Source organism: Myodes glareolus, chromosome 20, assembly GCF_982192425.1.
Source record: "Myodes glareolus chromosome 20, mMyoGla1.1, whole genome shotgun sequence".
NCBI lineage: Eukaryota > Metazoa > Chordata > Mammalia > Rodentia > Cricetidae > Myodes > Myodes glareolus.
This window is the reverse complement of record NC_142045.1, coordinates 38,813,054-38,829,137: the sequence shown is the minus strand read 5'-3', so window position 1 is coordinate 38,829,137 and position 16,084 is coordinate 38,813,054.

Sequence of the window (16,084 nt, the reverse complement as noted above, 5' to 3'; positions counted from 1 at the left end):
TTTTTCATATATTTTGTTATTTTTATTTCTTATTTTGAAAAAAAATTCTATTCTCGTTTCCCGCAAAAGTACTCATTGTCTGATTTTTTTCATATATTCAACAAATTCATTGCTTATTACATGTGTACTTTCAAATATTTTACCCCTTTTTCGGTTGTTTCTTCATTCTCATGGATGTTCCTTTCCTCAAAAAGGTTTTTTTATCCTATCCTACTTCATAATTCTCAGAATTATTTCCTGAGCTTTTGGTGGCCTTTTCAGAAAGCCTTACCCTTGCCTACATCTTTAAATCTTTGCCCTAGAATGTTACTCTGGCTGTTTCAGAATTTCAGATATTATGAAAATTTGATCTATTTGATAAGATTTTTATGCAGAGTGAAAAACAAGAATCCAAATTTATTTATTTTTTTCCCTTTATGAATGCCTAGAATTCCTAGCAGGTTTTTCTTGTTTGTTTTCTTAAACATAGTGCCTTTTCTCCATCATGAACTTTGACAACTTTGTCAGAAATCAGGTAGCTATAGCAGCATAGTTTCTGGCTCCTCTACTTTGCTTTATTGGTCTGTTTTTGTTCCAATAGCATCTGCACTGTTTTGGTGATGTGTCTCTGTCCTACAGTTGCAGTCAGAAGTAGTTTTTCCTCCAGTATTGCTCTTTTAATTCAGATTACATTGGCTTCTATATAAATTCCAGGAATTTTTAGAATTTGTTGAAAAACTAAAATCATAGTTTGGATAGGAGATTCCACTCAGTCTTTGGGCTATCCTCTGCAGTGTAACCGAAGTGTGAGCTTGCAGGCTTGCTCTTTTTCCCAGTGTCTTCTACATGTTTCACTCCTCTCTCCTTTACACTTTTCATTTTAGAGGGTTTTCCATTTCCTTTACTGTATGTATCCATAATTTGATTTTATTTGGAAGATATTATGATTGGAATTTTTTCTTCATCATTTTTTGTGATATGTCCTTTTAGTATATAGTAAAACTTCTAGTTTTCATATGTTAATGTTTTTAAACCCACTCATTTGTCAAAGATGTTTCCACACCCAAGAATTCTCTGATAAAATCGTTTAAACATAGGATTGAATCTTCTGTAAATAGAGGTACCATGACTTTTTCCTTTTCTGTTATTTCTTTATTTAATTTCCTTTCCATACTTCTGTAACTAAAACACAAAGGACTGCATTAAGTAAGGTTACAAACACAGGGTAACCTCATCTTGTTTCTGGATTTATTGAATGTTTTCATTTCCCTTTCAGTGTAATGCTGTCTATATAGGTTTATCACAAGTTTTGTATTGGGACATAGTCCATCTGTTCCTAGCTTCTTTAGGACTTTTACATTAAGATGTATAAACTTTTGTTTCAAAATATACTCAACTATTAATATGACCATGTGGTTTGCAAATTTGAGTCTATATCTGTACTTTATTACATTGGTTGCTTTGCAGGCTATTTTTTGTATCCCTTGAGTTTAGCAAAACTGAAATGCTGTTTGATCTTTCAACAGAAACTGTAGTTGCAGATTTTCAGCCCCACTGACAGTCAATAGTTTGCTCTAGAGATTGGATCACCTTTCACCTTGGGCTCAGGGCAATCAGAATTCATCATTATCCTTAAGTGAGAGAATCCCCTTCTAGGTGTCAAGGTCATGGATTGTGCCCACTGTACACTGTATTGCACCCTGATTTTCTTCCCATGATGACATCCATCTTTACCCTTCTGCTACCTAGAATTGACATTAAGGGATTCTTTCTTCTTAAGGTGGTGACACACTGACTCCAGACTCTCTAAATAGTAATTCTTTGTCAGACTCCAGGGTATTTCCCGATTGAACAATTGATTCCCTCCTAAGACCACTGTTTTTATTGCTCACAAGATATACTTGAGTTGTAGGCATAACAAAATGGGCTTCCTTTAGACTACTTACCAATCAAACATGAAGAGTGATCATTTTACCAAAATCTCCAACTGAATTTGAGATATTGGAAAACACTCCTCTTGCTTATGAGTTGAACTATGAGCCTCTTTATACCAGCATTCCCTGCTGACCTTCTAAATGGAGCCTCTGCTTCCTCCCCAACAGTTGCTCTGATGCTGTAGCTGAAGTTTTGTTACTGTTCTCTCATATTGCCTGTGTCACCCTTCAGTTTGTCTTTTTTTCCTTAAGCTTCTTATGATGCCATGCATTCTCCAACTCCTCTTAGAGAAAAGAGTATCTATGCCCCATTATTCTGACTCTTCCCAGTCTCGGAGACACAGAGGTTTCTAATCTATCATTTTATCACTAACCATGAACTGCTACTTAAAACCTACTCAAAACTTTTCTATTCATATCAGTACATTATAAGATATTATTGATGTCATCTACCCTAGAAGTTCATCAGTAAACCTAACAATTAATCCCAAACTGCTGAAATAGTATGGAGGGAGTTGAGTTGCATCCTTTTATCCAATATGGACTCAAATACTGGATTACATAGTGCATTTACTGACAGATCTTCCTCCTTCTTGAAAGGCATAAGGTGATACCTGGAATTCCAACTGAATAGTTTTCATACTCCATGAAATTGAGTATGACTGGTTGAAATTCTCCAACCAGTACCTTCACACTATTCTCATCACTCCACTCCTAGAGTATGTTCAGAAAAGACAGTGGCCCTCTTAGAGGATATCTGTCGTTGTGTTTTTCTTTTCCTCTTAAATAAACTTTGTGGGCATCAAAAAATATAATTATAAAGTTGGCCCTAATTTTGTCATGCTTTTAATGTGCCCACGTTTAACTTACCAAGCTTTGTTGTAACACCACTAAAAGGTAACCATTTACGATCCAATACAAAGAAGCCTCCTGAGGCAGTGTGTATAAATTTTATTATAGAGGATGCAGGGATCTGTGTTTCTTAGCTGACACATGAATTTGATTGCAAAGCAAAGTAATTGCATATGCATTTGCCCTTGTTGCCTCAGCCCTGGAACTGGTGGTCCTTTGATCCTTTACACTCTCGGGATAACTTTTGACAGAGCATTCCTGTCTTGTCACTGCTCTAAAGCTTTCTCCCACCACTAACAATCTCATATGATATAGGGATAAAACTTAAAGTGAACTTGCAAGAAGGTGTAAACTTTTCTCCAGACTCTACAATGTCTCTGAGTAATTTTCGGTGTCAACACTGTCACCTCTTTCTTTGCTCTCCTAAGTCTAAATGCATAAACCTTTATTTCTTTGCTCCTGTCATTTCCTCCTATTGAATTATTAATTTTTGTGTTTCAGCTTAGTTTTGTTTCAGAAGGTCTGTGGCTATCGTTAAAATAAGGCTCTTCTCTGTTCTATCCTATTTATCTGTATATTAATTTTCTTCAGAACATACATTTTGTGTAGATTCGTTTTTAAGTTATACTTGGTGTTGCATTGCATCTCTTACTACAACATGAGACCATGAGACAACTATTATATGAAAAATTAATTTCTTGTTATTAATATTATTATATCACTTTAATTATTTAGCTACTGTTTAATCATGTTTGGAAAACATCCTTCAGGAAGGTTGGAAAGACAGCTCAATATCTAAAAGTACTTATTACCTCATCTAGAGTACCGAAAGTCAGTTCCTAACATCTGTGTTATGCAGATTACAACCATCTGTAATTTCATATCCAGGGGTTCTGAAGCTCTATTCTGCCCTCTATGGGCACTGGCACAAACAAGGCATTCATTTAAATGGACAATGGATTAAATATATACATATAACTAAGTATAAATAAACTTTTTAAAAACATATCTGTCAAATGTATGCATTTGTTAAATATTTTTAAACATAGTACCCAATTATTCTGATAAATTAAACATATAATGTAGAAAGCATGTTCATAATTATGTTCCTATTATAAAATCAATCCCATTCCCATAATTCAGTCTTTGGTGTATAGTTGTAAATAAAAAGCTTAAAAGTCTACACAACTGTTATGCAATCATATATATCATTCCCACAAGAGTGATTTACATATTAGTATTTACTTCATTGTTTTAAAATTTACCATTAGTTTAATTTCTAAAAGATTTATTTTATCATTTATTTAATCATTTATTTATATGTGTGTTTATTCAATATAAGTATGTATGTGAGCATCCACAAAGGAGGAAAAGAGCTTAGGACACCCAGGTGCTGCTATTACAGTGGACTTCCTGACATGGGTGCCAGAAATGAATCTGCTGTTTGCAAGAACACTGATTACTTTTTGCAAAAGTGTCATCTCTCTATCCCCTACATTTAAATTTCTCATTTTTTCTGATACATCAACAAACCTGAAGTTCTGCTCCAAGAGTCCCACACCACTCACATGAACATTAACTCTGCTTTCCTTATCAGAGTCGAGAAAGTTCTCTCAATCCAACAAAAGATTGACATTGAAAATTCCACATTATTGTTCTTCAAAGCTCTGTGCATTTAAAGTGTAATCCATCTTTGTGTTGTAGTAAGAAGTGCAATGCAATATTTTTGGCCATGTTTGGTTTCAATTATTACTTACATCCAAATTACATTCTCAACTAGACCATGAGATATACTAATTTATATTCAGTAAGATTGCTAATGTCACAAATAAGAAGCTACTGATGTTAGTTATCACTCTGCTAGGAAAATGATCATTTTTCCACATTACAATCAAATGAATCATAAAAATTAAACCTTTAGTTAAATTTATTTATATGTATTTTATTATTTATATGTAATTTTATTTATTTGTATGACCACTGCTTTTTAGTTCTTGGTTAACACTTCATACGGCTTGTTTACATGAAAGTCATAGACAGTATGCTGTTAGAATAATGTATTGTAACTCTGTTACTATCAATATTGTGGATATTTATTTTGAATAAGTTTTAAATTCTCTTTTCAAGCATTTTTCTTAGACTATTTTGGTTGTAAGTATACACATAATTTGGAAAGAGGCAAATTTCTCTTTACTTAAATGTTTTTCTTTTGTATCTTGGATTTATTGGAATATTTTAAAGTTTATTTCAGTCTTTGTCTTTGATGTATTCTTTAAGTTGACATTCAATTTTCCACTAGTTTTCAATTACCTTATAATATATACTATTCTGGTACTGTGAAATTTTTCTGTGCAAACATAAGGAGCTACATGGAGACCAGTGTGACTGTCTCAAGCTGACAAAGATTCTCCATCTTTGTCATATCCACACTATTCAGTCTTTTCTCCTGTCAATTGAAGCACAGTCCCTGAGGCATAGTCAATGCCTCAAACTTGGCCCCTAGAAGCTGACACAGAATAGAGCCTTGTGTCTAGCATGCAAAACCCTAACCCTCAGATAAATGTGTCTTCCCACAAAGTGGCAAAATTCAAAGATGTCACAGAACTTGCTCTGTGTTCCAGTCAACGTGTGCACATGAGGCGCATGTATGAGGGACAATAGTGTGGTAATTTCCACAAAGGTGGTTGACAGAGGTAAGGTTTACATGGATCAAACTTCCACATCTAGTTTACTGTGTATTTGTTCATATCCTTCAAATCTGAAATTCTGCTCATGTGCCTTAGTGTCTTACTATTCCTTTTCAACCTTTCAAATTGCCTATGCACACATAAACTCAGTTGTCACTTTATATTCAGCTTTCTTAGTGTAATATTATATTTCTAATTAACCTCTATATGTCCTCCAGTATCTGACTTTGTTTCTGAGAAAATAGTTTTAATTTTCTCTGAGATAGCATTCTTAGTGTGGAAATGTCTATACTTCTTTTCAAGGTTTGAGAGATACAGCAGTTAATTTACTCTTGACTCTTACTTGCTTATAAAGCTTCTTCCCATGCCAATGCAGAATATTTAAGACGCATCATGGCAGTGACTTGTCTTTTACTTCCAGTATCTCCAGGATTGATGCTTTTTTCCAAGCACCATATCATCAGGAGTAATAATATGTTGTATTGTCAGGAATCACAGAGTGTCAGGTACATGAGCTAGAACTCAGAACTACTGTGCCTGTGTTGAACACTGACTACTTTGCCCTCAATCTTATAGGCTGCTCAATCTTCATAAACTAGTTTATAGAGTCTTTTATTTCTTATTCTTTATTTTGTATAGTTCCCATGATTTTCTTTAGGAGTGTTTATGAAAATCAGTTGAAGAAATTAATTGATATAATTGAAGGAATTGTCTACATCTATCAACCATGGGATAATGGGCTCTTAACAATGTGGGACTTTAAGTGTCTCTGGTACTCTTCAAATTCCTTTTGTCTGTTTGGTACTTCTTTCTTTACTCTGTGGTTGGCTTAATTTTTGACACGTAAAGATTTCTTATAAAAAGAGGTAGTTGATTTTAAGAAGATATTTATGTGCCTTTTTAAAAAGTAGAAAATCAGCCCAAATTCACTATTTGTGAGCCACAGTACTCCACATGGGATCACATGATATGAGCAGAATTTCTGATGCTCAAAAACTCTTCATAATGGCTCTTTTGAGTCTTAGCTGCATTTAAACTTGTTCAGAAAACTTTTATCAATTCAATTTTCGTGAATTACATATACATTTATATTTTTCTGTCCTTCTCATTCCGATTTCAACCCCTCCCATGTCTCCAATACGTCTCTCAAATCCATGACCCCTTCTATACTTGTGGTTGTAACACACAAACAGACATGCACACACACACACACACACACACACACACACACACACACAAACACACACTACTGAATCTATTTAACTTACAAGGGGGAATATCCTTGGAGAAAGCTCTAAGGATAAGCATTTATTGATTTTCGGATGTACTTCCTCTAGTGGTATATTCTTATGAGACTGTCCACGTTAACAATGGCATGTCAACTGGTTTGGTCATTATGCAGGTTGTACGTAGGCAACAGAATTATTAAAATCTCATGAATGAGCATTCTTGTCATGTATTGAAGACACTATTTTCCAGCAGGCATTCTAGCCCATTGTCTCTCTTATATTTTTTTATCACATCTTCTGAGACATTCCTTGAGTCTTAGTGACATTTTGAGACAATTTTCTTTTCCTTAACATTATTGTGGATTACACTATAAAAGAATGTATTCTTTTTACAAAAATGTTGGCAAAGTAGTAAAGACAAGAGCCGAGATCTTTGCAGGCTGTATCATAGCTTCGTATGCTGTGTTCATCAGCTACCAGCAATACATTCCAGCCTTCAATGAACAACTGTTTCTCTACTTCTTAAATATATCAAATGACTACAAGACACATACAGAAAAATCAAATATAAGAAACAGTCAAAAATAAAAATGGAGGAAAGCATATCACAACTAAATAGCAACTAATATCAGCTTAAAATAAAAAATTTCTAATACCTTTGGCAATTAAGTAGAGAAGTTTGTTCAAAAGATTAGTACTGACACCTTGGGAAGAGAGAGGAGTCTTTATATATATGATGCATATACTTAGTGTAAATTAATGTTTAAAATTAGAAATATATAATAAATAAGGATGTGATCTTGAAAAGTCTTCTCCTAGATTTGTCCTTGAATCCTAGCTCTCAGGGTTATCGCTTTAGGCAGCACTATACAAAACAAGAATAATGTGTTCGTTTTTCGTTATTGAGCCAGGAATTTGCAGAAAAGGTCAAGGCTTCATTTATTTTGAAAACTAGAGCTGGACCAGCTGGACAGGCTACTCACACTTTACTTTCCTGGGTGCAGAACAGGTTTCTGCCTTTACCACACACTGTGTATATTTTAAACAGAATTATATTGGTACCAGGGCAAAGTGTAACTTGGCTACATATAAATAAGCTAACACTTCCTTCTAAATATAAATGAACAGTTTCGTTTGTTTGTTTCTTACAATGAACCAGGTCTCCAAATCACAAAGTCTGGAGCTACTGGAATTTCTACAACATTAGGTAAAGTCACTGTGCACATATGTTAACAATTTCCCTTTTTAAAGTGTTGAATAATTTAAAAAGAAAACTTAGGGATTTTGCTAATTTCAAGTTTTTGAAGTTGGGGTGTCATTGGTCAGTATTATTTGTTGTTTATATTTTTATTATTATTAAAATTAGTTACCAGAAAAACCACAACTAGTCAAAATGCAGAGATCATCTGATGGTGGGCTTGCCAATCTAAATTGATACATCTGCATATAATACAATCCCTACACACAAAGCTCTAAGAAGATCCAGAGAACCACTGATATATGGAATTTGGAAAAATAGAAATGAAGTGAAATATTAAATCACATTCATTTTTATTCTGATGGAAATTCTTATCCTATCCCTTGGGAAAGAGAATACTGAAGACAGCAGAGACCACTAGAGAAGAAGGGTTCCCATTATATTAGTGGTCATCAACCTTTCTAAAGCTGTGACCCTTTAGTGCTGTCCCTCATGTTGTGATGATCCCCAGCCATAAAATTATTTTCATCCATTCTTCATAACTATAAGTTTTCTACAGTAATGATTCATAATGTAAATATCTTTATTTCCTGAGGGTATTAGGAGATCCCTGTGAAAAGGTCATTTCACCACAAAGTGCTTGTGAATCACAGTTTGAGATGCTGCCTTAGAGAAAGATGAAAAAAACCCTGAGATAACAGATCTCAAATGTATCAAATGTCAAGAGAAACAGGGAAAAAGCAGAAACATAAAATTAATCAGATGTATAGATAAGAAAAAGTAAAAATAACACTAATAAGATCCTATTTGGATAATTCTAAAATTTAACTGAAGAATCAGAAAAAAAATTCCTAATACTAAATTAAAATGTTATAAAGTATAAATTTCATTTGAGATTTACAAGACTGGTGTGTGAAACTCTGGACAGTGCCAATAGTATTTTGATAACTTTTGAAGCACGTTTTCTTTGCTTTATGAGAAAGTGCCATATCACAACAGGAACTCTAAATGAATATTTTAATCAAACATTTCAAAATATTTTATTTTATTTGTTTACACTTTTTAAATTAATATTTCTTACATAGCAATAGTAGCAACAATCATGTTCATGAAATATTTGCTTATAACAAGAAAACCTATGGTGTGAATATGACACATTTGGGTAAAGTACAAAGTTTGGGTATTTCATTTGCATCCTCAGAACCCTGGTTTAAGCAAAATGCTACATTACTGCGCAATCTTAGGTGAGAAGTCCTGAAAAATGAATCCTCAGAAGCTAGTGGCTTAGCTAAACTGGTATATACAGGCAAAACGGCAGAGAAACCCTGCCTCAAAGAAGGCAGAAAGTGAGGACCAACATCTTAGTTTGTCCTGACCTTTTCATACATGCTATCACATACCTATCTGTACTCACACAGAAGAACACATATACAGACAAATACACATGAACACTTATCACATTTATCTTATCATACACACAAAAAAATAAATGCAATTAAAATTGGAAAAAAAATTGCAGACAAAAATTCCCTATTATCTTGACTGTTCAGACCACATTTGGTTACAGTTGTCACAGGACTGGACAACTGAGTATGATCATATAGCCGTGTAACTCGAGATTTCTCTTAATGTCATGGGTGGTAGTCAAACAGCTACTTTTGAATATAACTTTTCTTATTTTCTAATGCAGCATTCCTGGCCTGACTCATACCCATGGAATCACAGAAAGTATTCCTACCAGATACAAATTTCAGTATACTCATAGTGATGACATACACAGCACAAGGATCCATGACACATAGCTGTTCTCTTTCCATGGTCTTTTAAAGAATTTCATTCATAAAAATATGCGACATAAGCCATGTATTAATTTTTTATTCTTCTCTCAGACAATGTATATTGACCGCAGTCTCCCCTCTATCTAGTTCTCCAAATCCACCCCATTTTCCCTTCTCCCAGGTCCAATGCACTTCCGTTTACATTCAGAAAAGAGGAGGATATCAATGAACCTACCAAGGATATCAAAGAATACAGCATAACAAGATGCAACAAAACTAGGCACAAACTTTCATTTCAAAGCTGAATGAGGTAACCCAGTAGGAAGAAAAGGGTCCCAAGACCAAATGAAAGAGTCAGAGACACCCTCATTCTCACTGTTAGGGATACCAAAAGAACACCAAACCAAACAATCACAGTGTACAGGCAGAACGGAGCTCTGGATCCTGCTGTCTGTCCCCTCATTTTCTGTGGGGTCTCCTGATCTCTGAGTAGAAAGACCCAGTGCAGACCTCAAAATTAGACTTTTTCTCTGCATATTGTCCTGATGCTAATATCTGTATCTACTCACATCTGATATTGAAGGAAACATCTGTTAAAGACTGGACAAATTATCAACTTATGTGTATAGTAGAACATCATTAGGGATCACTTAATTGATTTTTTCCAGTTACTTTTGGTCCTTGGGCCATCAACTTCTTTTATTGTTGTTTGGGGAAAAGGAAGTAAATGTTTTAATTCAGGAAAATGTTTTACAACTTAGTTGATTATTCTCTATCCATTGAAAATCTTTGGGATTTTCTCTAAGATTTTATGTGGATATACTTCTCATCTCTTTCTTATAACAACCACCACTTTTAACACATTTGCTTACACATTTATATTTAGTTGACTTTTTTATTAGATTTATTTTTGAAAAAAATACCAACCCAAATTCCCACTTCCTCTTCTCCTCCCATTCCCTCCATACACACACACACCCCACCCGCCTCTAATATTAAGAGAGGGTAAGGCACTTTGCTTTGTTTTCACAAACAAGGCACTCCCTACTACATCTAGGTTGAGCAAGGTATACATCCAAAGAGAATGGGATCCCAAAAGACCAGTACATGCAGTAGAGATAAAACCCAGTGTCACTGCCAGTGACCCCTCAGACTGTCAGCCACATTCAGAGGGACTAACTTGGTCCTATGCTTGTTACTTCCCAGTCCAGCTGTAGTTGGTGAGCTCCCATTAGCTCAGGTAAACTGTTTCAGTGGATGAACCCTTCATGGTCTTGACATCTTTGCTCATATTCTCATTCCCGTTACTCTTCAACTGGACCTGGGGAGCTCATTCCAGTGCTCCAATGTGGGAATCTTCCTCTGTTTCCATCTTTTGTTGGATGAAAGTTCTATGGTGATATTTAAGATAATCATCAGTCTGAATACAGGGCAAGGCCAGAAACAGAGAAGGCCTGCTCCTCTACTGCATAGGGTCTTAGCTGTCATCCTTGTGGATTCCTGGGAATTTTTTCTGGAGCCAGGTTTCTTGCTAACTCCATCATGGCTCCCTCAATCACAATATCTCTTTCCTTGCTCTCATATCCATCCTTCCTCCATCTCGACTATTCCATTCTCTTAAGTTCTCCTCAATCCTCCCATTCTCCCCTCTTTCCTTCCTTCTATCCCCCACCCTCATATTCCCAATTTTGTCAGGCAATTCTTGTCATTTTCCAATTTCCAGGTGGGTCTATATATGTTTTTCTATGGGTTCACCTTATTACTTTTTCTAGGATCATGAACTATAGGCTCAATGTCTTTTGTTTATGGCTAGTATCCACTTATGTGTGAGTATATACCATGTTCATTTTTGGTGGTCTGGGTTACATCACTCAGGACAGTGTTTTCTAATTCCATCCATTTGTATGCAAAACTCAAGATGTCATCCAACTTGTGGTTTCTGGTCATCCAGTCAATATCAAGTATTGACTCCCTCTCATGGCGTGGCCCTCAAGTTAGCTGGACATTGGTTGATCTCTCCTTCAAGCACGGAGCCAACTTTGTCCCAGCACATCTTGCAGGCAGAGCAGATTGTGGGTCATAGATTTTGTGACTGGGTTGGTGTGTCAGTCCCACCACTAGAAGGCTTGACTAGTTACAGAATACAGAAGGTGATAAGTTCCAGCTTTATATCCTCCATTAATACCTACGATCACTCTCACAAGTTCCAAGAAACTTCCACTACACTAAGTTTCCACATTGCCCCCAAACACGCCCAATTTCAGTCATCTCTCCCCATTCTCTCTCTCTCTCTCTCTCTCTCTCTCTCTCTCTCTCTCTCTCTCTCTCTCTCTCTCTGTCTTCCTCACCTGATCCTTCCTGTTCTCATCATTATTCATTCTCAGTCCACTGACAAAATCTATTCTTTTTCCTTCCTAGGGCAAGTTATGCATCCTCCCTAGAACTCTCCTGGTAACTTTTCCTCTCTGTGTTGATTTTTACAAAGAACACGGAAAAATGATAAAGTATCATTAATTGTAACATTTTCCTGAATATACATGTTTAATCACTAAGAAGAATACCTTACTTACCTTTAATCAGATGTTTCTCTCCTACGCATCTATTCCCAAATACCTGGTGGCTGCTCTCCAAACAATTGACTCAGAGGCTTAACTTTACTTATAAATAATTGCTCAGTCAATAACTCATGTTTGTTACTAGATAACTCTTATATTTAAATTGACCCATATTTCTATTTATGCTTTGCCACATAATGGTTCCTTTGTTGGAATGGCATGCTCATCTGCTGCTCCCTTTGTGGCACGCAGACAACTTCCAACTCTGCCCTTCTCATTCCTATAATCCTCAGTTTGATCACCCTGTCTACACTTCTTGCCTGACTACTGGCCAATGCAGGCAGGGAGACTTCTAACCAGCGAGTGCTCTGATCCTGTAGCAGATGATACAATGGAGGGGTAAGTGTGTTCCTGACAGAAACACAAGTCCGGAAAGGGAACACACTATCTTCCCGCCATCCTTATCTCCCTGGCTACTCCAAAGGGGCGGCTTCCCCCAGCTAAAAACCTCCTCTTCTCCTGCACCATTCCGGCTTTCTGCCTGGAACCCCTGCCCTTCCTCTCTCCCTTTTTCGGGGCTTAAATTCCTCCAACTCAGCCTGGGTGGGCACTGCGGCCAGAACGGGAGGTGAGTGCAAATGGGAGGGAGTTCCTTTGTTTTAATAGCCTGCCTGCAGGAAGGTAGGACTGCAGGCAAAGTGATTCCTGGATAGCAAGGGGCAATAATCAGGTAGCAGAAGACCCATCAGAGGGAAGAGCCATTGGAGAGCATCTGAAGGAAGAGATGGGCAGGCGCCAAGGCAAGAATTCCTCCAACAATCTGAAAAACAAAATGAAAACACCAGATCCCAGCGATCTTATGACAGAAGGACTTGAAAACCCTTTTCCGGAAGAAGTGGAAAACAGAGTGATTATGAAAGCAATAGAGTCTCTTAAACAGGGTATGAATAACTCACTTAAAAAAATAGAAGAGAAATATAACAAAAAAAATGGAAGAAATGAGTAAAGAAATGGAAGACAAATATAACAAAAAGTTTGAAGAAATGAGTAAATTCGTAAATGATACCCTGGGAAACCAAGAAAAAACAATCAAACAGGTAATGGAATCAATTCAAGAATTGAAAACTGAAATGGAGGCAGTGAAGAAAACACAAACCGAGGGCCGGCTGGATATGGAAAATCTAGGTAAACAAACAGAGACTTCAGGAACAAGCATAACCAATAGAATACAAGAGATAGAAGAACGAATCTCAGATTATGGAGACACCATAGAGAAAATAAACGCTTTGACCAAAGAAAACAGCAAATCCAAAAAATTCTCATCACAAAGCATTCAGGAAATATGGAACATAATAAAAAAACCAAATCTAAGAATAATAGGAATAGAAGAAGGAGCAGAATTGCAGATCAAAGGTCCAGAAAATATATTCAACAAAATTATAGAAGAAAACTTTCCCATCCTAAAAAATGATATTCCTATGAAGGTTCAAGAAGCATACAGAACACCGAATAGACTGGATCAGAAAAAAAATCCCCTCGTCATATAATAATCAAAACACAAAGCATCCAGATTAAAGAAAGGATATTAAGAGCTGCAAAGGAAAAAGGTCAAGTAACTTATAAAGGTAAACCTATCAGACTTACACCAGACTTCTCTATGGAAACCATGAAAGCCAGAAGGTCCTGGATAGAGGTACTGCAGAAACTAAGAGACCATGGATGCAAGCCCAGACTAAAATACCCAGCCAAGCTACTGTTCACTATCAACGGAGAAAACAAAATATTCCAGGATAAAAACAAATTTAAACAATACGTAGCTACTAATCCAGCCTTACAAGAATATTAGAAGGAAAATCACAACCCAAGGAATTCAACATTCCCAACACTGCCTAAAATAACTCGAACATCTAGCGACCCTTCACAAACACAACTCAAAGAAGGAAAACACATACACTCTACTACCCAAAAAAAATGACCGGAGTCAACAACCACTGGTCATTAATATCACTTAATATCAATGGACTCAATTCGCCTATAAAAAGGCACAGACTTAGAGATTGGATACGAAAACAGGATCCAACATTCTGCTGTTTACAAGAAACACACCTCAACCACAAAGACAGACACCTACTCAGAGTAAAAGGGTTGGGAAAAAGTTTTCCAAGCAAATGGACCTAAGAAACAAGCGGGTGTGGCCATTCTAATATCTAACAAAATCGCCTTCAAACTAAAATCAATCAGAAGAAATGGAGATGGACATTTCATACTCATAACTGGAACAATTCATCAGGAAGAAGTCTCAATCCTGAATATCTATGCTCCTAATATAAAGGCACCCACATATGTAAAAAAAAAAAAACTCTTCTAGAACTCAAGGCAGTCATCAAACCACACACACTAATAGTAGAAGACTTCAACACTCCTCTTTCACCAATGGACAGGTCAATCAGACAGAAACCAAACAGAGAAATAAGAGATTTATTGAAGGTATTGAATCAAATGGACTTAACAGACATCTATAGAACACTCCACCCAAATAGGAAAGAATATACCTTCTTCTCTGCAGCTCATGGAACCTTCTCGAAAATTGACCACATACTCGGTAACAAAGTAAACTTCCACAAATACAAAAAAATATTAGTAACCACCTGTGTCTTGTCAGACCACCATGGATTAAAGTTAGAATTCAACAACAGTGCTACCCCCAGGAAGCCAACAAACTCATGGAAGTTGAACAGTCAACTACTAAATCATCCCTGGGTCAAGGAAGAAATAAAGAAAGAAATTAAAGTCTTCCTTGAATTTAATGAAAACAAAGACACAACATACTCAAACCTATGGGACACTATGAAAGCAGTGCTAAGAGGAAGTTCATAGCACTAAGTGCCCAATTAAAGAAAACAGAGAAAGCACATATTGGAGACATAACAGCATACTTGAAAGCTCTAGAAAAAAGAGAAGCTGATTCACCCAGGAGGTCTAGAAGACTGGAAATAATCAAACTGAGGGCTGAAATCAACAAAATAGGAACACAGAAAACAATCCAAAGAATCAATGAATCAAAAAGCTGGTTCTTGGAGAAAATCAACAAGATTGACAAACCCCTATCCAAATTAATCAAACGGCAGAGAGAGAACATGCAAATTAATAAGATCAGAAATGAAAAGGGGGACATAACCACAGACACAGAGGAAATTCAGAGAATCATTAGATCTTACTACGAAAGTTTATATGCCACAAAGTTGGAAAATGTAAAAGAAATGGACATTTTTTAGATAAGTACCATATACCAAAGTTGAACCAAGATCAGGTGAACAATCTAAATAGACCTGCTAGTCGCGAAGAATTAGAAGCTGTTATCAAAAATCTCCCTACAAAAAAAAAGCCCTGGACCAGATGGTTTCAATGCAGAATTCTACCAGAACTTCCAGGAAGAGCTAATACCTATAGTCCTTAATGTATTCCACAATATAGAAACAGAAGAGTCATTGTCAAACTCCTTTTATGAAGCTACAGTTACCCTAATACCAAAACCACACAAAGACATAACCAAGAAAGAGAATTACAGGCCAATCTCACTCATGAACATCGACGCGAAAATTCTTAATAAAATACTGGCAAACCGAATCCAAGAACACATTAGAAAAATTATCCATTATGATCAAGTAGGCTTCATCCCAGAGATGCAGGGCTGGTTCAACATACGCAAAACTATCAATGTAATCTATCATATAAATAAACTGAAAGAAAAAAACCATATGATCATTTCATTGGATGCAGAAAAAGCATTTGACAAAATTCAACACCCATTTATGATAAAGGTGTTGGAGAGACTGGGGATACAAGGATCATACCTAAATATAATAAAAGCA